This window comes from Trachypithecus francoisi, unplaced genomic scaffold (assembly GCF_009764315.1).
Source record: "Trachypithecus francoisi isolate TF-2019V2 unplaced genomic scaffold, Tfra_2.0 Lachesis_group3, whole genome shotgun sequence".
NCBI lineage: Eukaryota > Metazoa > Chordata > Mammalia > Primates > Cercopithecidae > Trachypithecus > Trachypithecus francoisi.
The window spans coordinates 132,865,132-132,890,651 of record NW_022681468.1 but is presented as its reverse complement, the minus strand read 5'-3'; the positions used below and the strand labels follow the sequence as shown (position 1 = coordinate 132,890,651).

At 37.9% G+C, this 25,520-nt stretch overlaps 1 protein-coding gene across 6 annotated transcripts in view; it reads left to right on the top strand.

Annotated features, from left to right (window-relative positions):
• TCF12 (transcription factor 12) overlaps positions 1-25,520 on the top strand; it is a 381,043-nt gene that overhangs the window by 94,757 nt on the left and 260,766 nt on the right. The gene's annotated exons all lie outside the window — the stretch shown is intronic.

Genomic DNA, 25,520 nt, shown 5'->3' with positions numbered 1-25,520 from the left:
TTATAAGTCAGGGATCCTCCCCCTCTTCTTCCTGCTCTCCCCATGTGAGACACCTGCCCCCGCTTTTCCTTCTACCATGATTGTAAGCCTCTTGAGGCCCTCATCAGGAGCACATTCTAGGTCTTTGCTTATACAGCCTGCAGAACCGTGAGCCAATTAAACCTCTGTTCTTTGTAAATTCCTCAGCCTCAGGTATTTCTTTATAGCAATGTAAGAATGGTTTAATACAAAAACTGTTTTACAAAAGCATCTCCCCTCTCCACAGTCAGCCAGAGACTTCCTTCATTAACAAAGACCCTTGTTCTTACCCCTCAAGAAGAAACTCACCATAACCAGCCCACTGTCACCCCTAATTTACAGACACCAAAACAATCCTGGAAGTACTAATTACAGGACCCCCAAGTCTTCCTACCCTCTGCGCCCTCAAGAAACCTCCAGTGCCTTGTATGCAAAAACTGATTTTCAGTTCAGGTATTTACAGAGAGTCTGTGGGCAGACTTCCCATCAATTTTTAAAGTCTTTTATGATTTCAAGGGCTTGTAAGAGAAGTGATTACATTTTGAGAAACAGCTATGAAAATGGATTTGGATGTGTTTTCGTACATTTCTTCATGTAATTAATTCATATTCTAACCTTGCTGCTTGTAATGGCATATATAGGAAATGATACTTTTACTGATAGGATCTCTAAATCATTTCTAAGTGTTTGCATTCTGCTGTTACATTTCAGGACAGCATTTTCTTCTTAAGCAGGGATCTTAATAGGAGAATATCTTTCTGGTTTTTAATTTGCTTAGAGAAAATGGAATACTTACATGGGGAGTTTCTGGTCTGTTTAGAAATTAAAATATAAAAACCACATAAAACATACCATGAATAATCTGACATTTAATATACTACATTTATATATATTCAGTTACTGTTATTTGGGTTTAGAAAGAAGTGTTGTCCTAGCCTGCAAAATAATGGTAATAGATATATACACTGAGATATTTAATATGTTCTTAACTTGGTACGTATTGATTTTTTTAAAGGAAAATATTTTGGTTCAGTTAGAACTGTTAGAGAAGTAGTGGTAGCTTTGTCATTCTTCCGTATTGTTTCTTCACCTATTAAGATATATAAGTAGAAACTATTATTCTAACTCTTGTATGCTGCATTGATCTACAAGTGTGGCTCTCAGGAATTATTGCAGATTGGATTCCATGGGAAGCCTGAGATAGAGTTTAGTGTGCAGGATGTTCAGTGAGTACCCTTTGGATCAACATCTGTGAAACAGAGGGGAAGAAAGCAGGATTGGACAGAGGGAAAAGTTGAGTTGTGATTCGGTTCCAATGACATCCTCGAGTAAGTCCTGAGCTGGACTTAGATTTCTAGGCCTTTATAGCTTTGCATTGGTTGTGGGCTGCCCTGGGAAAGGAGCATAATCTTGGGCACTCTGCTCAGGGAGCCTGAGTCCTCCATTAAGGGGAACTTGGTGGTTTGTCAGAATACTCTCTACAGGAATATTCCATTGAATCTGGTTTGGTTTCTTTGCTTATTTTTCTTTCTAGTTTCCCTTATGCCTCAGGGATCAGTTATATTACTTTTCTTTCTTTTTTTCTGATTGAGAGTAACAGGCTTTGATTTAACTGCTTTAAAGATTTACTAAGAGTCTCTAAGAGTTAGTACTTTTAGAAATTGTTTTGGGATCATTATATGTAAGATACCATAGATTTTTTTTTTATGTGTGTGAAACTGTATGATAGTATGGTATTTCCATATACATAGTCTCTTCTCTAGGTTTCTTGAGATAATCTGCCTCAGATGGCGTGGCAGTGTGTTAGGAAGGCAAAGAGAATAAAAATTAATATTTGGCATCAGACTTTCATTTATCCAGTGAATATTTATCGAGTGCCTACTATATTCCAGGTAATGTTATATAGACTTTGGGGAAAATAGAATTTTGCAGTAAGAAAATGAGCTTGACAAGCAGATATTGACAGTTGAAGCATTTTTTCTTTTTAGATGGAGTCTTGCTCTTGTCACCCAGGCTGGAGTGCAATGCCACGATCTCCACTAACTGCAACCTCCACTTCCCAGATTTAAGCAATCCTTCCGTCTCAACCTCACAAGTGGCTGAGATTACAAGTGTGCGCCACCATGCGAAAATTAGCCCAGCTGATTTTTGTATTTTCAGTAGAGATTGAGTTTCACCATGTTGGCCAGGCTGATCTGAACTCCTGACCTCAAGTGATCTGCCTCCCTCGGCTTGCCAATGTGTTGGGATTATAAGTGTGAGCCACTGCGTCTGGTCCCGTTGAAGCATTTCGAAAGTCCTGTGGCTCATCAAGATCTGAGCCTGAAATAGTGAAATTAAAGGATTTCTTCCATAGTGTAGAGGAGATACTATAGTGTAGAGAAGTTCATCAGACTTTTTTTTACCTGAAGAAACTAACTTGTGCATTTTTAAGTTAAAACCTAAATTTCTAAATTATAAGTTGAATAATTGCAAAAGATATAATTTGGATGTTTGGTAGTAACATTTAAAAATAAAGCGGTTGCATTGCTCTTTTAAATGTATCCAGTGAAATCTAAATACCGTAGCAATTGGATACTTGCCTTCATCTCTTTTGAAAAATAAAAATGGTAAGGTACAAGATGTGGGTGATATAAAGTACTTTGTGTTTCTGATGGAGAGGACACTACTGTGTTTCAGACTTGTGGCTCCTCCCCAAAATTGACATTGTTGTGTTGCAGTAATCTAGGTCATGTTGCATGGGTTCCTGTCTGCTGCTGACATCTTGACTACATTGGACCTTTGACTCCTTGGATCTATTGATACTACCTTACTGCTGTTGATACCTTTTCATATCATAGTGTTGATGCACCAGTCTGATAAGCCAACTTCTCCACACTTGTGAACTTTGAAACTAATTTATGTTATGTGTTACTCAGCTTGTGGGGCCATTTGCATCCTCATGATGGTATGCCTTCTATCCCAAAAGCCACTCTGCAGTGGGTTCTTAGGCAGGATATTAAATGGGCCTTCATCATTCCCTACCATCAGTGGAAATCCAGTATTTTTGAGTGTTGTAGTGGTCACAAAATTGACTCAAAAAAAAAAAAAGTCTGTCCTTCTCTCATTTCCTCCTTGTCCTTAGTAAGCAATTTGGTCACGTGAATGTGGCCTATCCCCAGAGAGGGATAGGCTGCTTCCTGGTTAATGATCAGGATGAAAGAGGTTGGGAATTCATAGATCTTATTTTGAAAATTCCTGGGCATGATGTGTCTTTTTCTTTTTCTTTCTCTCAGAGGTTGCCACAGGCCAGCCTGCTAGGTACACCCTCCAGGTGGCAGCCTACCTAAAAGGGTTTTAGGGGATTAAAAATTATTTCTGGCTCAACAACTCAGATTCTTTTGCAGGGTTGACAGTCTTAGGTCAGAAGTGTGATAACCATTTGGTGAATATACAGATAACTAAGTCTCCCTACAGTGGTCCTTGTGGGTCAAGATATGGGGGTGGAGAGGTATAATGGTTCTCTGGACCTTTATTATTATTATTATTATTTTTTTTTTTTTTTTTGAGACGGAGTCTGGCTCTGTCGCCCAGGCTGGAGTGCAGTGGCCGGATCTCAGCTCACTGCAAGCTCCTCTTCCCGGGTTTACGCCATTCTCCTGCCTCAGCCTCCGGAGTAGCTGGGACTACAGGCGCCCGCCACCTCGCCCGGCTAGTTTTTTGTATTTTTTAGTAGAGATGGGGTTTCACCGTGTTAGTCAGGATGGTCTCGATCGCCTGACCTCGTGATCCCCCCGTCTCGGCCTCCCAAAGTGCTGGGATTACAGGCTTGAGCCACCGCGCCCGGCCTATTATTATTATTATTATTATTATTTTTAATGCTCTTGTTTCGTTTGTACTGACTCTTCCAGATGAAGGGTTTGAGTATGAGGAGGAGATTATTATCAACAGTTACAAGTGCCTTAAATTACAAGTGCCTTAAATAGGCCCGGTGTGGTGGCTCACACCTGTAATCGCAGCACTTTGGGATGCTGAGGCAGGCAGGTTGCTTGGGCTCAGGAGTTAAAGACCAGCCTGGGTAACATGGCGAAACCCAGTCTCTACAAAAAATAAAAAATTAACCGGATGTGGTGGTACACATTTGTAATCCTGGCTACTTGGGAGGCTGAGGTGGGAGGATCTCCTGAGCCCTGGAGGCAGAGGTTACAGTGAGCCAAGATTGCGCCACTGCACTCCAGCCTAGGCGATAGAGCCAGACCTTGTCTTAATTGAAAAACCAAAACCAAAATTCAAACCCTTTAAATTTAACATAGTGCTAAGTCTACCACCCCTTTCCAGATGGCTCACCCCATGGTTTGGTTGTCATTCCCCATAGCCGAGGATGGCCCCAACACTCTAACCTTCCATGCAAAATACCTGTCAGTATCTTCAGATGTCTTGCCTACCCCCATTTTTGTAGCCATTGCTCAGTTATTCCGTAAAGTGGCTGAATGCTAGCTGACTGTTGTTTGGACAAACAGGAGAGGTTTGGCTGACTGAGGTTTGGCTGAGTTTTGAAGTAGGGCAAAATCTCAGACCCTTCATGGCTGACACTGAGATTATGGGTGGTCTCTCTGGAGTGTCCATTTGAGGGCTACATAGCCCCATGCCATGTTTCTTAGACAGTTTCTCCAGAAAACAAAAACAAAAACAAGGACTTAGAGACTCAATTATTTGAACTAAAATAAGAATCCTAACTGATGGAAGACCTTGTTTGAAGTACTGTGGGCTTGTGCCCTGACTGATTTGTATCTTACTTATGGAGTTCCAATGATTGTAAACAACACTTGTCTTTCCAGGGCCATGTGAAGACCTCTTAGTCCCTTAGTTCTTATATAGAAGCCAGACATTAATTTGCCCCCATACCAGAAACATAATGACTTGTATTGTAAGAGTGATTTTAAGAGACCTTTAGGTATTTAAGGAAACATATAGTTCTCATATGATTGCTGAGATTTCTCCAAAATAAGGCTAACCTAGATTACTTGGGGGAGTTTCCTGGAGGGGCTGACTCATTCATTATTTACGTGTACCCTGCAGGTAGTTTATCTCTAGGATGGAGTCATCCAGTTGGGATAGGTATTATGAAATCAGTCCCTGACTTCAGCTGAAATGATTCGTGTTACGATTTTATCTCTAAAAGGTATTCAGGTCAGCATCAAGTCACTAGCCAGAATTGCTGTGTATGATAGAATTGCCTTGTACTTCTTCATGGGCCAGACAGATTACAAGGTAGATTCTGTGTAATTGCCAATACATCTTGCTATACTTGGATTAATGCTTTAGTTTAAGTGGAAAGGTCAACACAGAAACATAAGGAGGAAGCCACTTGAATTTCTAAGGTAGACTTTGATGGTTGATGGGATTTGTTTAGCTGATTTTTGTCCAAGACCCTAGAGGACCTACTGGAAGTCAGTACTGTAGATTGACCTCACCTTAACTGCTTAGAGTTCCTGTTTGTAGTAGCTTTAATTATATAATTCATACAGCAAATTAAATACATTTGGTCCTCCCTTTGTTGGTCACATTAATCAGCTTGGATGATAGAATGGCATACTTATAGAAAAATGCAGTGGGAGCCTAAGACAATGTAGAAACAAGGGGTACATATCGTTAGAAGGTGATTTTGCTTGGGCTTCTTGCATTTCCATGTTTTGCAAGCAGAGGCACTGACTGCCTTTGTTTTGGACTATCCTTTCAAGGATGCTTGTATAGTATACAGCCATGGAAAATAGACATAGTTTTTCCCTCTGGAACAAAGGGCAGGTATGTTTACTGTGTATATAATAGAGATAGTTTCTCTCTCCAGAGCAAAAGTCAGCCATACTTACTGTGCATTTTAGATCTGGGCTTCCTAAACTCAGGCTTCCTTCCTATAAATGCACTGGGTATGCAGACATCCGTTTGGGCTCATCCAGTTGCTGTCATGACATGTGGGGATAAGGGAACTGATGCAAATATGCTGATATTTATGCTCCTTGCTGGGATGTGACTAATAAAGTCATTTGTCTCTGATCTGAGTCTTCTGTCTTCTATCTTCATCCTTGAAAGGGTGGCAGACTACCTTGTTAGTTTACAAGTAGGGCAAAATCTCAGGCCCTTGACACAGTTGACACTGAGATTATGGGTGCTCTCTCTAGAGTGTCCATTTAAGGGCCTCGTAGCCCCATGTAATAAAAGATCCATTTGAGAAGTATCTAAAAATTTCAAAGGCATATACCCTTCAGCCTAACAATGCCGTTTAAATGTATATGCCCTCTAGCTGACTTAAGGAGAGTCACAAGTTACCGCCCTTGAGACAAATCTGGCTCACTGCTTATTTCTTGTAAATGAAGTTTTGTTGTAACACAGCTGCACCAATATTTATTTGTATTGCCTGTCATTGCTTTTGCACTACAAGGCACAATTGGGTAGTTGCAACAGAACCATATGGACAAAGCCAAAAATAATTCTTATCGGTTCCTTTAAGAAAAGTTTGCAGAGCCCTGCTGTAGCATGCTAGCCCAATGTTGTTTACTTTAAATATATTTGCAAAAGTAGGTATACAAAGTAGGTATATCAAAATAGGTATACAAAGATGTTCAGTGCAGAATTATTGGTAATAGTTTTTAAAACCCAAGTAAACTAAACAACCTCAGGAAATGTGAGAAGGTCTAATTTTTTTTTTTTTGCCTGAACATTGCCTCATTCTTTAGATTTTAAAAAGTCATACCTTGCACTGAATTCCTGGTGACTTTGGTATGTGGCGTTACTTACTTGTTTTTTAAATATACATGTATATTTCTTCTTCACTTAGTTTTAGAAAAGGGATTGTCAGATAATACAATCTGGGAAAGAAGGCAAGGGACACCAGATTAATTTGGTAAACATATATGTATCACAAACTCCAGGGAGTGTAAAGAATCAATCACCCAGTGAGGGTTGAGGTGCTGCTGTTGAATTTTACATTTTAGTAGAAGGATCTTGGAAAGCCAGTCAAAAAGTAACTTAGGAAACTAAAGTGTTGACCTGAAAGGAAGAAGCTGAGGCAAAATTAATGTAAATAGAGAGTGTAGTGGGGCCAAGCTTGAGGATTGCAACCTGGGAGCATAGATTCAAGTTGCTCTGAATATATACATCGATTAGAGCAGTTACAGGTGAATTTTTAGAGGCAAAACAGGTGGACTGATACAAAGTTGTTAGGAATTTTTGTTTACAGAAATAACATTGATTAGTGATTGGCTATACATTGTTAAGCTATGTGTGTGGCATTAGGTTAATTTATAGCTACTTGTTGCAGTAGCAAGCAGTTTCAACATATGACTACATAGCTCAAGAGGCAGGAAGTAGGATGTAATTGCTGTCTCATTTTAAAGCCTCTTTGGGCTTTATTTATTTATTTATTTTTATTTTTATTTTTTTTGAGACAGGGCCTAAGTCAAGACCAAAGTGTTTTTGGAATTTGGTAGCTGTTAAGAATGAGAGGAATTGATACCTTGGTAGAAAAGAGTTTTTAGGAGTCAACCTAATGAGAAAGTAGGCAAAGTTCTAATACTTTGGTAGCCAGCACTGGCTAAAGTACAACTTGTTAGCAGACAATATTGAAGGTATTTCAGAAGTATTTTACTCACTGCCTTTTACTACAAATGTAGTGACCATGTGTTTTGAACAGATTAGTATTATTTAATTCCTTTGGAATTAAACTTCTTTTATTTTCAAAGTGTCACATACTTGTAATCTCCTGATGGGCTCTTCTTACCCACTGCACAGATAACCCAATTCACTGAGACAGTGTTGTTACAAAAAATAAAGAGTTTAATACAAGGCTGGCCAAACAGAAGGACACGAGTTTATTGTTACTCAGATCAGCCTCCCTGAGAACTCAGAGGGAGACTAAAGTTTTTAATGGGTAATGTGGTGGCCAGGAGGATAGGAAATTATCCTGTTGCTGATTGGTTGAGGATGAAATTACAGGGGTACAGAAAAACGGTCTTCATGTGCTGAGTCCACCCACCTCTGGGTGGAGTCCACAGGACCGATTGAGACATGAGTCACGGGTCCCAGTCGAGTCAGTCCGTTGTCAGAATGAAAAATTCTGAAAAACATCTCAAAAGACCAGCCTTAGGTTCTATAGGAGCAATTGGGAATGTCACAAGTCTTGTGACCTCTGGCCACAAGACTCGCTAGAAGCAAAAGATTATAGACTATGCCTACATTTTATTAGAATTCATGGCCGGGCGCGGTGGCTCAAGCCTGTAATCCCAGCACTTTGGGAGGCCGAGACGGGCAGATCACGAGGTCAGGAGATCGAGACCATCCTGGCTAACACGGTAAAACCCCGTCTCTACTAAAAAATACAAAAAACTAGCCGGGCCAGGTGGCAGGCGCCTGTAGTCCCAGCTACTCTGGAGGCTGAGGCAGGAGAATGGCGTTAACCCGGGAGGCGGAGCTTGCAGTGAGCAGAGATTCAGCCACTGCACTCCAGCCTGGGCGACAGAGCGAGACTCCGTCTCAAAAAAAAAAAAAAAAAAAAAAGAATTTCATGTCCCTCCTGTAATTCTAATCTTGTGACCTTTCATTAATTTTCATTCCCTGAGCAAGGAGGGGTATTAGTTTTAGGGAGGGACTGTTATCATCCTTGCTTCCAAGTTAAATCATAAACTACATTTCTCCCATGGTTAACTTGGCCTGTATCTAGGAATGAGTTAGGACAGCCATCCTGTGAGGCTAGAAGCAAGGTGGGGTCAGCCATACTAGACTTCTCTCACTGTCATAATCTTTGCAAAGGCGATTTCACATTTATAAAAACCCAGTTATATTTAATTGTACATTTGACAACTTCATGAAAAGTATGTAAGATAGGAATTGCACCAGAAAGTCTAGGACATGTGTGCCTTATTTACATAGCATAGTTTTAACACATATGGTTAGGGGATGAGTGGTGAAAGTGCTGATAACTGGGATAGGAGCAGAAGCAAATGTACTGAGCTCATCTTGAGGTCCTCTTGCAGAGAGTTCAATACGTATTTCTTAAAGTATAGAAGTGGAGAAACGGTATTTTGCATGGCAATGTTTTGCAGGTGTTAGTAGGTTAACCGTTTTAAAAGGGTACTTTATTTTCATTTGGAAAAAATGTGGAAGTAGTGAGAGGGACACCTATTGTTATTTAACCTGTTACCTAATTTCCATGTATTATATTTTCCCTCAAACATTAAATTTTCCAAATGCTCAAGCCATTTAAGGTAGACAAGCAGTGTAGAGAACCATTATGTCTTACTCAAAGCTAATATAACCATCTACTAAATAGATGGATAAGGTCACTTGGGGAATGTGTTCAACTAAGTAAACATATATTGTTTAAGTGGTTTATTTTTCTTAGGTAAGCATGTTATTTCAGGTGGCATATGTGGAAGCATTTTGGGACTATGTGTAGGTGTAACAATGCTAAGCTTTCTTTTAGTTAGTCATGGAAGACTTCACGGAAGAGCATGAGTAGGGTATGCATAAGAAACTGAGGGGGTATGGATTATTTTTGTGAAGAGCTTCAAAACCAAGGGGGAACTATATCATGTTTGAAATCAAGAGTAACAAGGTTTAATTTTTTATTATATGAGATAGATAGAGAGGGTAAGACATACCACCTTATTTTTTTTAGACTTTGTGTATGTTATACTAATTTTATGTTTACTTCTTTCTCCATATGCTCTTCAATTACATTAAGAGCATCTTGAGAGTGGGAATTATCTCTTTTACTTCTTTGGTGTCCCATATAAAACAAAATTATGAACATGCTTACAAAAATCTCAGTTAAAAAGAAGTTTAACTTTTCAAATATGGAAGGTGTGAGCATTTATTATTAATCATTGGGCAGAGTGTAGGTCAAGAGAGGGCATGGGACAAAGAACTGGGGCAGACCTTCATAGCATTTCTAGCTTCAAGGGCAAAGCTGAGGCCATTGTGTCACGCTGAAATGGGAAGGCATGGATAAGCTCTTGAGCTAGCAGGTTAAACTAGTGATTGGACAGGAAACATTGGCATCGACAGTGGCTTAGCATACAGGTGTGGTCCAGGATTCTTGCCAATCATAAGGAAACAGTTTGAGAATGCTATTCAGAATGAGCTACATGCCTCAGAATCTGTCTTAGGAAAACAGGCTTATATAGCACAGCACCAAGGATAAAATGCTTGTTCTTTACACAGAAGTGACTTGTTTGGTCTTTCTACGATTTTACCACAGTGACTGAAACCTAACAGATATGAGCTCTTATATTTAGTACAGTTGACTGTTGAACAACGTGGGTTTGAACTGTGTGGGTCCATTTATACTTAGATTTTTTTTTTTCAACCAAACGTGAATCAAAAATACAGTATTAATGGGTTGTGAAATCTGCATATATGGAGGGTCAACTTTTCCTATAGGCACGTTCCACAGGACCATGAGTATGTGCTGATTTTGGTATGTGCAGGGATCTTTAATCAGTCCCCTGCTTTGTACTGAGGGACAACTGTATACTGTATTTTGTGGATTTGACCTATATGGTCGGAAGTATGATTTCAAATAGTTTAACATTTTTTAAAAATTTTAATCGTAAACCCTGGTGATCAATATTTGTCAAGCAGATCTTTTCTTTTTTTATGTATGTATGTATATATTTATTATACTTTAAGTTCTAGGGTGCATGTGCACAATGTGCAGGTTTGATACATAGGTATACATGTGCCGTGTTGGTTTGCTGCACCTATCAGCTTGTCATTTACATTAGGTATTTCTCCTAATGCTGTTCCTCCCCCAGCCTCCCACCTCCCAATAGACCCCAGTGTGTGATGTTCCCCGCCCTGTGTCCAAGTGTTCTCATTGTTCATTTCCCACCTGTGAGTGAGAACATGCAATGTTTGGTTTTCTGTCCTTGTGACAGTTTGCTGAGAATGGTGGTTTCCAGCTTTATCCGTGTCTCTGCAAAGGACATGAACACCTCCTTTTTTATGGCTGCATAGTATTCCATGGTGTATATGTGCCACATTTTCTTGATCCAGTCTATCATTGATGGACATTTGGGTTGGTTCCAAGTCTTTGCTATTGTGAAGAGTGCTGCAGTAAACACACGTGTGTGTGTCTTTATAGTAGCATGACTTATAATCCTTTGGGTATATACCCAGTAATGGGATCATTGGGTCAAATGGTATTTCTAGTTCTAGATCCTTGTGGCATCGCCACCACTGTCTTCCACAATGGTTGAACTAATTTACACTCCCACCAACAGTGTAAAAGCGTTCCTATTTCTCCACATCCTCTCTAGCATCAGTTGTTTCCTGACTTTTTAAATGATTACCATTCTCATTAGCATGAGATAGTATTCATTGTGGTTTTGATTTGCATTTCTCTGATGACCAGTGATGATGAGCATTTCTTCATGTGGTCAGACAGATCTTTTTTTGTTGGGCCATGTGACTAGTAGAAGGAAATGGTAATACCCTAATTTAATGAGATTTCTGAATTGAAAGGAGAACAGGTTACTATTTCTAGCTTACACAGGTGGGAGCTGAATAATGTGCACAGCTCTAGGTGGTTTTCCTTCTCTTTTAAGTGTGTTGAGGCTCTTCCTCTTTCTGCTGTATAAGAGACATTAAATGTCATAATTGTGCTGTTCAGGAATTTTTAAATTTAAAATTTTTAAATTTTGAATTTTTAAATTTAAAATTTTTGTTTGGTTGACGTACTAAAAGTTTAGCTGGGATTATAAGAAATAATCCTAGACAGCATCTCCAATTTTTACCTCAAGCAGATTATTTGAACAACGTTGACTTGTTTCATAGAGATTATTTTTTAAGTATGGAGTTTGGTTTTATTCAGTGCTTGCTTATTTATTGAGCACTTGATATGTGCCAGATACTTCTAGGTACTTTATGTCTTTTATGTTATTTAATCCTCATGGGAACTTTAAAAGAAAGGTAGTGGTATTTTCAGTTTTAAAAGGTGAGGACATTGAAGCTCTCTTTACCAAACAGAGTAACCACCCCTCCCCATTCTGCTTGAAAAATCCACCAATTGATGATCACAATTTATTGATCATTGTATCTTGTCAGTTATATTCTAGTTTACTTTCATACTTCTGCACCAATCATATGAGTTGTACCCTTACCAAGAGCCAATTATATTGGTTCCCAAACCTCTTAATAATTATTTATTTAAAATGAAGCAGATTGGATTCATAAAAAAGTTTTTTTATGAAAACTGAGGTGAATGTTTGGAAAGACTCAAACACAAGGAGGTACAAAACTTGCTATTGAATTAGGTGTAAATAAGAAAACGATAAATTGGAGAAAAAACAAATCTGTATGATTCTGAATTTATATCTTTGCAAATGCGTTAGTTTTTGTTATACTTTAAAGGTGCCCGCCTTTTTGGCACCAGGGACTGATTTTGTGGAAGAAACTTTTCTGTGGATGGTGAGGGTTGTGGGGGATAGTTTTGGGATATAACTATTCCACCTCAGATCGTCAAGCATTAGATTCTCATAAGGAACGTGCAACCTAAATCCCTTGCATAGTTCACAGCAGAGTTCATGTGCCTATGAAAACCTCATGTGACCACTGATTTGACAGGAGGTGGAGCTCAGGCCTTAATGCTCCCTACCCACTGCTTACCTCCTGCTGTGTAGCCTGGTTCCTAATAGGCCACAGACTGGTAGTAATCTGTTGCTGAGGGGTTGTGGACCCCTGCTTTAAAGAAACAAGACAAATAACTGTGGAGAATGTGTTAGGAGTGTGGCTCAGGCAAGAAAGGCAAAGTAGAAAACTAATCCGAGGACCCATACTCAAAAATGGGTCGGTTTTGTTTTGTTTTGTTTTGTTTTGTTTTGTTTTGTTTTGTTTGAGACAGAGTCTTGCTCTGTCTCCTAGGCTAGAGTGCAGTAGTGCGATCTCGGCTCACTGCAACCTCTGCTAGGATTCAAGCTATTCTCCTGTCTTCTGAGTAGTTGGGATTACAGGTGCCCACCAGCACACCCAACTAATTTTCTGTATTTTCAGTAGAGACGTGGTTTCACCATGTTGGCTATGCTGGTCTTGAACTCCTGACCTCAAGTGATCTGCCTGCCTCAGCCTCCCAAAGTGCTGGGATTTCAGGCATGAGCCACTGCACCCGACCCAAAAAAGGTTCTTGATCCTGAGTTTGGAACCAAATGAAAAATAAGATACAAGAGAGTGACATAAGAAGACTAGAATGTCAGCTTTATTAATGATAAGATGATGAGAATTCATGGCTTTAGAGCTGCTGCCAAAGGAGCTTGCCAATACTGCAAAAAACAAAAACAAAAAAAACCCCAGAATTTCTGTCTTAGACCATTCCATAATAGGAAGAATAGTGCCAATCAGTAATTGGAAGAATACTGCCAATCAGTAATGTTGGCAGCTTTTTATTACATTAGCTCCACATATAAAAGAACCATGCACATTAGTCAACAAGCTCACTTCCCTTTGGGATAAGGTAGGTAAGGGAGAGGGAGGAATTCTTCAAGCTAGAAGGCTGAGGTTAGGAAAGGGTAAATCCTACATTAAAATGTTAGGTTATGTTTTATGTTTAAAGATAGTTAAGGTAGTATCTGGCTTATTCATTGTATTTTTAATCTACTTTTGAAATTACAAAAATGTGTTGCATAGCTAAGATGGAACAGAACCTAAATTCAAATCTAGTCCTATATGATTTATAAGTTTGTGTCCCCCGCACCCGACTGAGGCTCACTCTGTTGCCCAGGCTGGAGTGCAGTGGTGCGATCTCAGGTCATTGCAGCCTCTGCCTCATGGGTTCAAGCTGTTCTCGTGCCTCAGCCTCCCTAGTAGCTGGGACTACAGGCACCTGCCACCATGTGTGGGTAATTTTTGTGTTTTCAGTAGAGACAGGGTTTCACCATGTTGGCCAGGGTGGTCTCGAACTACTGACCTCAAGTGATCCGCCTGTCTCGGCCTCACAAAGTGCTGGGGTTACAGGCATGAGCCACTGCCCCCAGCCTGTGCCTTTTGCACTAAAATCACATTTATTGAGGTTTCTTTGGGGGCACACTCCTGCTTGCTTTTTCATATTTCTTACCTGTGCACCTGAATTTTCCCCTTGCAAGTTTGACTGCAGAACCTGTTTTGTTTCAGTTAGAATAATCCTCAGTCTGGAAATCATGTATTAAACGACACAATGGGATGGAATTGTAGCCTATAATAAGTGAAGAGAAAGAGAAGATCACCACCTAAGAGCTTTAAATGCTTGAAATGCGCCTGGTCTCCAGAGGCAGATAAATTATATTGAAAGAATTGATGGATAGCTCCTCATGCAGTGTTTTTATTTATAAAAGTAATTAATGTACATCAATTTACAAAAAGAAAGTTCTTACATAAAAAATGATAGTCACCAGTGTGATGCAACGTAGAAGTTAATGAAACCTTAAACTATGTTAATAGAAATGTGGTATCAGAATCATGGATGGTAGTGTTCCTTTCTAATCTTAGCTGAGATGATGAATTCATTTTCTTACTTTAAGAGGGTCACTCATCAACTGTAATGTCTTAGAAAGACATGTTTGGATTTGTGCTCCTGAAAATGTTCTTGTAGGAATAGTTAAAAAACTGGGAATGGGAAGACTGAGAATGTACGGAATAATACTCTCCAGAGTTTTATTTATAAATGCTGTCATGTAGAAGATAATATAGATTTCTCTGGTGTTCCTCTATAACAGAGTTAGGAATTTTTTTTTTTTTTTTTTTGCAGAGGACCAGGTACACATTGTGGGCTTTGTGTCACGACTTAACTCTGCAGTTGTAACATGAAAGCAAGCAGCCATAGACAATATGTGGTAAACAAATGGGAACGACTGTATTCCAACAAAACCTTATTTGTAAAAACAGGTAGTGGGCTGGATTTCACCAGCCAATAATGTGCCAAACTCTTCTCTGAAAGAGCATCATTTCCATGCCAGTTTAAAAGTTTATTTTAAGAGTTTAAGAGAACTTTCGAGAGAATATGGGTTTCAGCAGTGAAAAAGACTGTCTTGAGAGGCCTAGTGTCCTGTTACTGATTTATTATAAGCAGCAGTCCACCTTGCTGTTGGTGGGACTCTTGAACTAACTAGAAGAGAGGACCAGAGGAATCCTAAGACTTCTGCCAAGTTTTCTCCACAAATTTTCTGTGCTTCCCTGATAAAAATTTTCTGATTTAGTCATTAACATTTACAGTTTAAGGGAAAAACATTCAACTCGGTAAATAAGTGTGTATTAAGCTTTGCTTTGTATGACTGCTTATTTTATAGTTTCATTGTATTTTATCCAGCGCAGTATTTCGTTTTATATATTTTAATTTGTATATGCATTTTACATAATATGTGTTTTATTGTATATATGTAAATATTGCATATATAACATACATACAGTCATTTCTTGATATCCCATGGGGGATTGGTTCCCGGACCCCTGCAGGTAACAAAATTTATGGATGCTGAAGGCCTTTATATAAAATGGCTTAGTATTTGCATATAACCCATGCTCATCCTCCTATACAATTTAAATCATTTCTAGGTTACATATAATACCTAATACCATGTAGATACTATGTAAATAGTTGTTATACTGTATTTTTTTGTTTGTATTATTTTTTATTTTATTTGTATTTTTTTAATTTTGTTGTATTTTTTTCCCAAATGTTTTCAGATTGAGGTTGAATGAATCTGTGGATACAGAAACTGAAGATACCTAGGACTGACTGTATATACAATAAAACATACACATTTTAATGAATGATAAAATTAGTTTTGAGATCTGTTTCAATAGACGTATACACTCCAATCAAGATAGGGACCATGTCCATCACTCCAGAAAGTAGCCCCTTTCAGTTAGTTTTCTTTAACACGTATGCCTTGGAACTGGTCATCAGATTTCTGTCACTGTAAATTACCTTTGGCCTGTTCTAGAACTAACTACATAATAATGAAATTGTAAGGATAAACTCTTGTATTTGGTTTCTTTGACTCAGAATGTTTTCAAGATTTATCCAAGTTGTTGCATGCATCAGAAATTAGTTATCTTAGTTGAATAATAGTTTGCCACATGCCAGTGTTTATTTGGCCATTCATTCGTTGATGTATATTTGGACATTTTAGAGTTTTTAAGCTATTATAAATAAATCTGTTGTGAAATTCTATGTAAAGTTTTTTATGGTGATTTTTTTTTTCTTGGATACATACTGAGTAGAGGAATTGGCAGGTCACATTGTTAACTGTATGGTTAATACTCTGAGAGAGTGGAAAAGTGCTTTTTTAAAGTGGTTGTACCACTTTACAGTCCCATATTGATATGGTTTGGCTGTGTCCCCACCCAAATCTCATCTTGAACTGTAGCTCCCATAATCCCCACGTGGCATAGGATTCCCCACGTGAATCATGGGGGTGAGTTTTCCCTTACTGTTCTCATGATAGTGAATGTCTCATGAGAGGTGATGGTTTTATAAAGGGCAGTTCCCCTGCACATGCTCTCTTGCCTGCCGCCATGCAAGACGTTGCCTTTATTTCTTCTTCACCTTCTGCCATGATTGTGACACCTCCCTAGGCATGTGGAACTGTGAGTCCATTAAACCTCTTTTTCTTTTTTCTTTTCTTTTGAGACGGAGTTTCACCTTGTTGCCCAGGCTGGAGTGTAGTGGTGCGATCTTTGCTCACTGCAACCTCTGTCTCCTGGGTTCAAGCTATTCTCCTGCCTCAGCCTCCTGGGTAGCTGTGAACACAGGTGCGTACCACCACACCCAGCTAATTTTTGTATTTTTAATAAGTAGAGGCGGGGTTTCGCCATATTGGGCAGGCTAGTCTTGAACTCTTGACCTCAGGTGATCTGCCCGCTTCGGCCTCTCAGATTATAGGCGTGAGCCACTGCACCCAACTGAAACCTCTTTTTCTTTATAAATTACCCAGTCTTGGGTATTTCTTCATAGCTGTGTGAAAATGTACTAATAAACACATGTAACACATTATTGTTGCAGTTGCTCAACATTCTCTATCACACTTGGTATCGTCAGTCGTTTTAAGTTTTGTTATTCATGTGGTAGTATCTTACTATGGTTTTAGTTTACATTTCCCTGATGTTTGATGATGTTGAACATTTTTTCATGTGCTTATTGTTCATTTATGTATCTTCTTTGGCCGTTTTTAAATCAAGTTGTCAGCTTTTTATTAACTGTAAAGGACTCTTCCTAATTTTGGATATAAAATATTTTGTTAGTGTTTGTAATATGAATATTTTCTCTTAGCCTTTTCATTGTCTGAATAGTCATTTGAGGGGCATTAGAATTTTATTTTGATGGGATCATTTACCAAAGCTTTCATTGTCTTGTCTAAAAAGCATTTTTGCTTACTGCAAAATTGTGAAGAATTTTTCTTGTTTTCTTCATAAGTTTTATGGTTTTAGATTTTATATGTAGTCCTCTTTTTTTTTTTTTTTTGGAGGCAGTCTCGCTGTGTTGCCCAGGCTGAGATGTAGTAGTACGATCTCAGCTCACTGCAACTTCTGCCTCCTGGGTTCAAGTGATTCTCCTGCATCAGCTTCCTGAGTAGCTAGAATTACAGATGTGCGCCACCATGCCCAGCTAATTTTTTGTATTTTTAGTAGAGATGGGGTTTCACCATGTTGGTCAGGCTGGTCTTGAACTCCTGGCCTCAAGTGATCTCGAACAATTTGGCCTCCCAAAGTGCTAGAATACAGGCATGAACCACCACACCTGGCTTTACATGTATCGTAACCATTTCAAATTAATTTTCGTTTACAGTGTGAAAGAGTGGTTCTTCCACTACGTAGTTGGTTGTTCCAGCATCACTTGTTTGAGACTATTGTGTCTTCATTGAATTTTTTTTTTTTTTTGGTGCCTTAGTTGAAAGTCATTTGACCACATGTATTTGATTGCATTTCTATACTCTCTATTCTTGTATTAATCATTATGTCTATTGTAATTTATGCCTACCTGACTTTTTCTTTTTAAAAATTACGTTGCCTGTTCTGAACCTTTGTACTTCCATATGCGCTTTAGAATCAGCTTGCAGTTTCATTTTAGAAAGGCTTGCTAGAATTTTGATTGGAATTATATCTATTATTTGTTTTATTTTTTACTACTCCTCCACCTTATTACTTGGAGAAAAGTATACTTTGTAATATGTTATATGGGTTGTTCAGTTTGTTATTTTTAAGTTGTATTTTTAAAAATTAACATGGAGTAAAATGGACTTTTTTGGCATATAATTCAATAAACTTTAACACATGTGTAGCTCTGTGTAACTCATACCATGGTCAAGATATGTACAGTTCTGTTACCCTGTAAACCATGTTCAGGCTTTTACTTTCCCCTTTTCTCAACTCTTAATCCCTGGCAGCCATTGATCTCTGTTACTGTAGTTTTATCTTTTGGAGACTGTGTATAAATGTAATAATACAATACAGTATGTAATGTTTTGACACTGGCTTCTTTCACTAAGCATAATTACATGTGAGATTCAACTATGTTATATGGATCAGTAGATTATTCTCTTTTATTGCTGAGTGATATTACATTATATGGATATACCATAATTTGTTTATTCATGTTAAAGGACATTTGTGTTGTTTATAGTTTTCGGAGATATGAGTAGAGTGGCTATGAATATTTTTGTGCAGGTTTTTGTATGAACATAAGTTTTCATTTCTATAGTTTTCATTTCAGATCTCACCTGGGAATAAGATTACTGGGTCATATGATAATTTGTAGAGTTTGCTTTATTGATTAATTAATTGATTAATCAGTTGATTAATTGAGTAGTGGTCTTGCTCTGTCACTGAGGCAGGAGTTTGCTTTATTGATTGATTAATTGATTAAGCAATTGATTGAGTCATGGTCTTGCTCTGTCACTGAGGCAGGAGTGCAGTGGCATGATCATAGCTCACTGTAGCCTCAAGCTCCTGAGCTCAACTGATTCTCCCACCCCAGCCTCCTGAGTAGCTGGGACCACAGGTGCAAGCCAACACACCTGGCTAACCTGGCTAATTTTATTTATTTTTTTGTAGAGAATGGGATCTTTCTGTATTGTCCAGGCTGGTCTCAAATTCCTGCCTTAGCCTCTCAAAATGCTGGGATTGTAGGAAAGAGCCACTGTGTCTTGCCTTTTTTATTTTTAATAAGTGTTTGTTTCTTATTTTGAAAGTAATCACTTCATTAGAAAGATTTAGGATATGTGGACATAATTAAAAAATAGGAAAACTATCGCCCATTGTCTTTCTGCTGAAACTCAGACATTGTAGAAATTTTAGTTTGTTTCCATTTCTTCCTCTTCCTCTTCTTTTTCTGTTTATACCTAGTGGCAGGAATTTTGAAAATATAATTTAGTTTCCATCTTTATCTTAATTGTATATTTATATATGAGATTCAGTTCTTAGTAATTTTCTGATTAGTATGTGACACATTATCTGCCATGTGTATAACCGCAATTCACATTGGTAGAAGTGAATTACTCTAGTGGGATTTTAGGCAATGTAACTGGCTCATGTGAGATAGTTTTGACTCACCAGCCTTTATTTATTCATCAAATCCAACCAATTGCCTATCTCAAGGATTATATAGTTGATGCCAACCACTTGACTTGCCATTCACACTGAATAAAGCCTAAAGGCAGCTACATGTCATTTTTTATTGTGTGAATAATTATTTCTATAGTAACTTGCCTTCTAAATTAAGAATAATGTTTTTGTATTCTCAAAAGGAATAGAATGCAAATATTTCCACATAGTTTTAGAAATCAGATGCTACTATCTCTATATTTTTCTACTTCTTACCTTTATTTGTAAGTGTTGTGGGCTACTCCTGTTTTCAGAATGTTGGCTCCTGTCAAGTGATTGCTAAGGGCTTGATGTGGCCTTGTGGAACTCGGATAAACATTTTCTTCTCTGCATTTGGTTGAAGTGTTCATCAGTGATCTCCTTGTCATCTTTGCGGCCAGGAGCTTGGCTAAAAGGATTGTTTATCTTGAGGTTTGGAGGATCAGATCAATCTTCTGAGGCTTTCTGACCTGGCTTCTCACCATGGTTGATATTAGACAGTATCATTAAGCTAATAATCAGACCCTATAACTCAGAATTTAGGCATGAAGTAATTCAGCTTGTTTTACTTATTTAAAAGAGGATAATATTCTCTGGTTCTGGGTAATATGGAGTGAACAGACAGCACTCTTTCTTTAGAAATGAATGTAATTATAAAATCTGGACAGAATACGTGGTCAACAGCTGCAGGCAGATAGAGAAAGAACATCAGATTTCAAAATACCAACAAACCTCCGGGATCTCTTTCAGTACAGCCAGAAACCTAGAAGTGAACACTGCAGAAAAACATAGCCAGATCCAGAACCTCTCTAGCTCTGGCTTGAGCTGTGAGAAAGGATGAAAAGCGTAGAGGGAGTTACGGTCATCCCTTGTTCTTTTTTCTTTTCCTTTTCCCCTGTTTTCTTACAACTTAGTCTCAGGCAATCACATGGTAATGACATCAGCTGACAACCGTTGGGTGCAGGAACCAAAACCCTGAGGGAGGGTACCTTCAGCTCTGTTTGATGGAACTGTAGTTCCAAGAGGCAGAGCCAAAGCCCATTGCTTTTTCTACTCTATCCTCTCAATGTTTTTCACCAAACCAGTGTGGTTGTAAAAGTGACCTCGTTCAGGCAGGAGGACAGAAAAAGATATCCTCAGGAAACTGGAAAAGAGAGGAAAGAGCTTGGGAAAGAGACCTCGTGAAGTCATATACAGACACTTGGGTTCATGAATCTGATCTTAGTTAGCATATTTTAAAAAGACTTTAAAAACAGATATGGGATAGAACTCCACCCAGGTTTGTAGACTTACCATTGGATGGCACACCTACAGGAATAATCCAAATAGCACTGCAAAGGCTTTGAAAACTGAACTGACATTGGAACTATAACCTACAGAGGGCATATTGGAACTTGCATTGCAGCCTGAGTTTAAATAGGTTGATTGCCTGCTAAAACAAAAATATAAATACACTTTATAGGATTAAGAATATCTGGAGTTTTTTGTATTGTTTTGGCTTTTTGAGACAGGGTCTTAACTCTGTCATGCAGGCTGGAGTGTGCAGGCACAATCAGGGCTCACAGCAGCCTGGACCTCCCATGCTCAAGCGATCCTCCTGCTTCAGCCTCCTGGGTAGCTGGGACTACAGCCACATGCCACCATGCCTGGCTAATTTTAAATTTTTCTGTAGAGAGGAGGTCTCACTGTGTTGCTCAGGCTGGTCTTGAGCTCCTGGGCTCAAGTGATCTTCCCACCTAGGCCTTCAAGAGTGCCATGATTACAGGCATGAGCTGCTGCCTCTGGCTGATCCTTAGTTTTATAGCATATTATTTAGAATGTCAAGGATATGATCCAAAGTTACTTGATATACAAAAGGCCATAAATAATTCATAATGGTAAAGGCAATAACAGATACCAGTGACAAGATAATTTAAATGTTGGAATTATTTGACAAAGACATTAAGCCCTCCATTATGAAAATGCTTGAATAAGCAACTGTAAACATTTCTGCCACAAATGTTACACTAAAAGTGTCAATGAAAAAAGGTAAAGAGGAAACAAAAGTTTAGAACTAAAAAAGCAATAACTATAACCTAAAAATCTGTGGATGGATTCAATAACAGAATGGAGATGAAAGAGGAAAGAGTCATTGAATAAAGACAGGTCAATTGAAATTTTTCAATCTGAACAATAAAGAGAAAAATGAAAAAAACTTCAGAGCTTCAGAGAACTGTGGGCTGGTAACATTAGGGCTAAGATTTATGTCGTTAAATTTCCAGAAGGAGAGAAAAGTAGTATGATGAAAAAAAAAAAATTGAAGACATAATTGCTGAAAACTGTGATTGTGTTAAAAGTCAGAAGTATACATTAAAGTGAAAAAAGTCAAGTTTACTGCATGAGAATTTAAAAAATAATTTTAAAAAGAAACTGGTATTATATTGAGACAGTAACATGGAATTTTTATTTTATAGTAGGTAAATCCAGACTTCTGTGACTTTGGGAATTACTGATTTCACAGTTAGTAATGGCAAATGTTTTCCCCACATTATTGTCTGAAATGAATCAAAACTTGGTGTGAATAGTGGTGGCAAGATACTGACTTTTTTTTAAGAGCAATTCTTGGTATGTACAATAGCTTGGCGTATTATGGCCTTTATTTTCTAATCTATAGAAATGTTCTACTTGTGAGGTACTGCAGGGACATGAACAGCCCTGAGAAAGAAAGTAGGTTCTTACTTGTTTTTATACTTATAGAATTTTATGATATATTAGTAAAAATTATTAGCTTTCTTGCTTATTTAATTCTAAAGATGTACCATTAAAATCCTCCAATTTCATAGCTCCGTAGATGTTTGGTAGGGATTATACAGGTCCAAAAGGAAAGTAAACAGAGTAGCTATTACGAGGGAACACAAATAAGAATGGTTTAGAAATGGATATGATGAATTGACATGTAAGAGTCCATGTAAATGCTGTTTGCTCTCTAAAAGAATGTTTACCTAGAGCTATTCATCCTGCAGACTTGTTTAATGGTATCCTGGTGATGAAATTGAGGCATAAGTAGTATATAGTTCAATTTAATTTTATTAGTGAGCTACTTTAAATCTTTGATCACCACATTAGTTTTGATAGTACCTGTTTGGATTTGGATACAATTTAACACTTCATTAAGCAAATGGCTTCTCTTTTCTTAGGGGTGCTTGGATCACCTAATTGATACATATATTGGAATGATCACATTTTCAGATTTTACTTGAGTCACTGAGATTATTTTTGTTGTTTTTGGTTTAAATAAACTATTACGTTATGAATGAAGGAATCTTTAGGTTTTTGCTTTTCTTGTTGATGACTTTTTTTTTTCTTCCTTTTGCCATATGTTTTGTCACTACACTTGACCACTTCTGGGTGAGTAAGAAGAGTTCGCCCTTTATTTAGTTGAGTTTGTAGCTGAACTCAGTAAAATTTGCCACCTGTGAAAGGGATTGCAGTGTTGGAGAAACAAAGGAAATTAATAATGTTTGATTTTAAGATCATTTATGGTTTCATATGTTCAGACTTGTGTCTTATTGTTGTGAACAGGTTCATAAATTATGACAATGAATATAATATTTAATAGAAAATATTTTAATGATACATATATGTAGATTTGTAAGGATATGTATGTAGTTTTAAAAGTAATCTCATATCTGTATACTTTCCATTTCATACTCATGATACAGTGATTTTAATAGTGCTCTTATCTCTACATATGAAGGACCAGTATCTAATTATAATGACTTCCCAAAACCATATAGTTAATAAGCAGTATAATAGTGACTTAAACCCAGAACTAGTATACTGTCTCCCGTATTTCCATTTCACAATACTGCCTTTAACAAAACAATGAGAAATAATCTGTACGTTTTACTATGTGAATAGGTGATGTTGTCATTTAAAATTCTGTTTGCTGTGATTCTCCTATTTTTTTTTTTTTTAGGAACATATAATTTCCCATTTTCTGGGTGCCATAGAAGAAATAATATCAACATAAAATATTTTCCTCAACATACAAGTTTCCAGATCACTGCACATATGTTAGAAAATGTTAATATTACTAACAGTTCTTATTACTTTTATGTGTATTTAACACGAGTTCTTTTATTCTTACAACCCCGCAGTGAGATAGGTACAGTTACCTTAATTATCAGATGAAGAAACAGTCTTGGGAATCTGAGTAATTTGTACAAAGTTACACACAGTGAATGACTTGGGGATTTAAACTTCCAAAGTGATTAAATGATAGTGTTTCCTGAAAGAGTAATGTTATCTTATTTTATTTCAGAAATAGTGTCTTGCTCCGTCACCCATTCTGGGTGCAGTGTCTTGATCATAGCTCACTGCAGCTTTCAAGCGATTCTTTCGCATCAGCCTCTCAAGAACCTAGAACTACAGGAATGCACCACCATGCCTGGCTGATTTTTAAAAATTTTTTTGTAGAGATGGGATCTCACTATGTTGCCTAGGCTGGTTGCCAATTCCAGGCTTCAAGTGATGCTCCCACCTCAGCCTCCCAAAGTATTGGGATTATAGGTGTGAGCCACTGGTGCCCAGCCTCTGAAACAATAATTTTATTGAAATAAGAGCGTGAAAAGTGTTTGTAGTCTTGTCACAAGGGGCTTTTAATGAACTTTGAAGGGTGGTTTAGATAAGTTAAAATTTTTTCTTTATTTATATTTTGGGGGAAAAAGCATCAAAAGCCTGGCCTGTCAGGATTAGAAGACTCTTAATGGAGGTCTTATGGAATTAGAAAACTGGATCAGGATCAGATTGTGAGAAGCCTTGATTCAGAGGTCCCCAAACCCCTGGGCACAGACTGGGGAACCCGGTTGCACAGCAGTAGGTGAGTGATGGTCAAACAGACATTATCTCCTGAGCTGCACCTCCTAGATCAGCAGTGGCATTAGATTCTCATAGGAACCAAACCCTATTGTCAACTGTACGTGTGGGAGGGATCTAGGTTGCGCACTCCTTATGAAAATCTAACTAATGCCTGATGATCCGAGGTGGAACAGTTTCATCCCGAAACCATCCCACTCCCTACCCCCAGTCCCTGGTGCCGGAAAGGTTGGAGACTGCTGCCTTAACTGACACATTAAATAGTTTTGGGCTTTGAGAGGTTCTTGAAAGATTTTGAACGGTGGCTGTTCAAAGCATTTTGGTTTTCCCTAAATGTGTTGAATTAGTTGAACAGCATACCAGTGATAATGGTAATTAAGGTATCTTGATATAGATAAAGATTTGATATAGATAAAGGTGGGTTGGTTGGTTGGTTGGTTTCACTGACGAAGTCATAGGAATGGAATAAAAGAGTTGGAGAAGAGATATTTTAAAGGGGAGATTGACTGGATTTGTAATCTGGCATTTATCTTTGGTAGGTACCTTGAAGTAAAATTGCCAGGTCATGTAATAACTGTGTTTAAGATTTTGAGAAACTGCCAGACTGTTTTCCAAAGTAGCTGCACCATTTTACATTCCCACCAGTAGCATATGAGGGTTCTAATTTTCCAAATCCTTGGCAGCATTTGTTTTTATTTGTCTCTTTAATTATAGACTGCCTAGTAGTTGTGAAATGGTATCTCATTGTGGTTTTTATTTGCATTTCCTTAGTGGCTGCTAATGGTGTTGAACATCTATTTTATGTGCTTATTGGCTATTTGTTTATTTTCTTCGGGGAACTATTTTGATTATCTGCCCATTTTTAATTGAAAATTAAAAAAATTACTGAGTTGTTATATTTCTTTATAAAAATTCTAAATATAAATTCCTTATATGATCCTGTAGATTGTTTTAGGTTTCTTTTTGTTTTCATGATGTCCTGTTTACCCTTTTAAAAAAAATTATTGCTTGTGTTTTTGGTATCATCTCTCAGAGGGACTTCTAAGGGGAGCAGAGAAAAG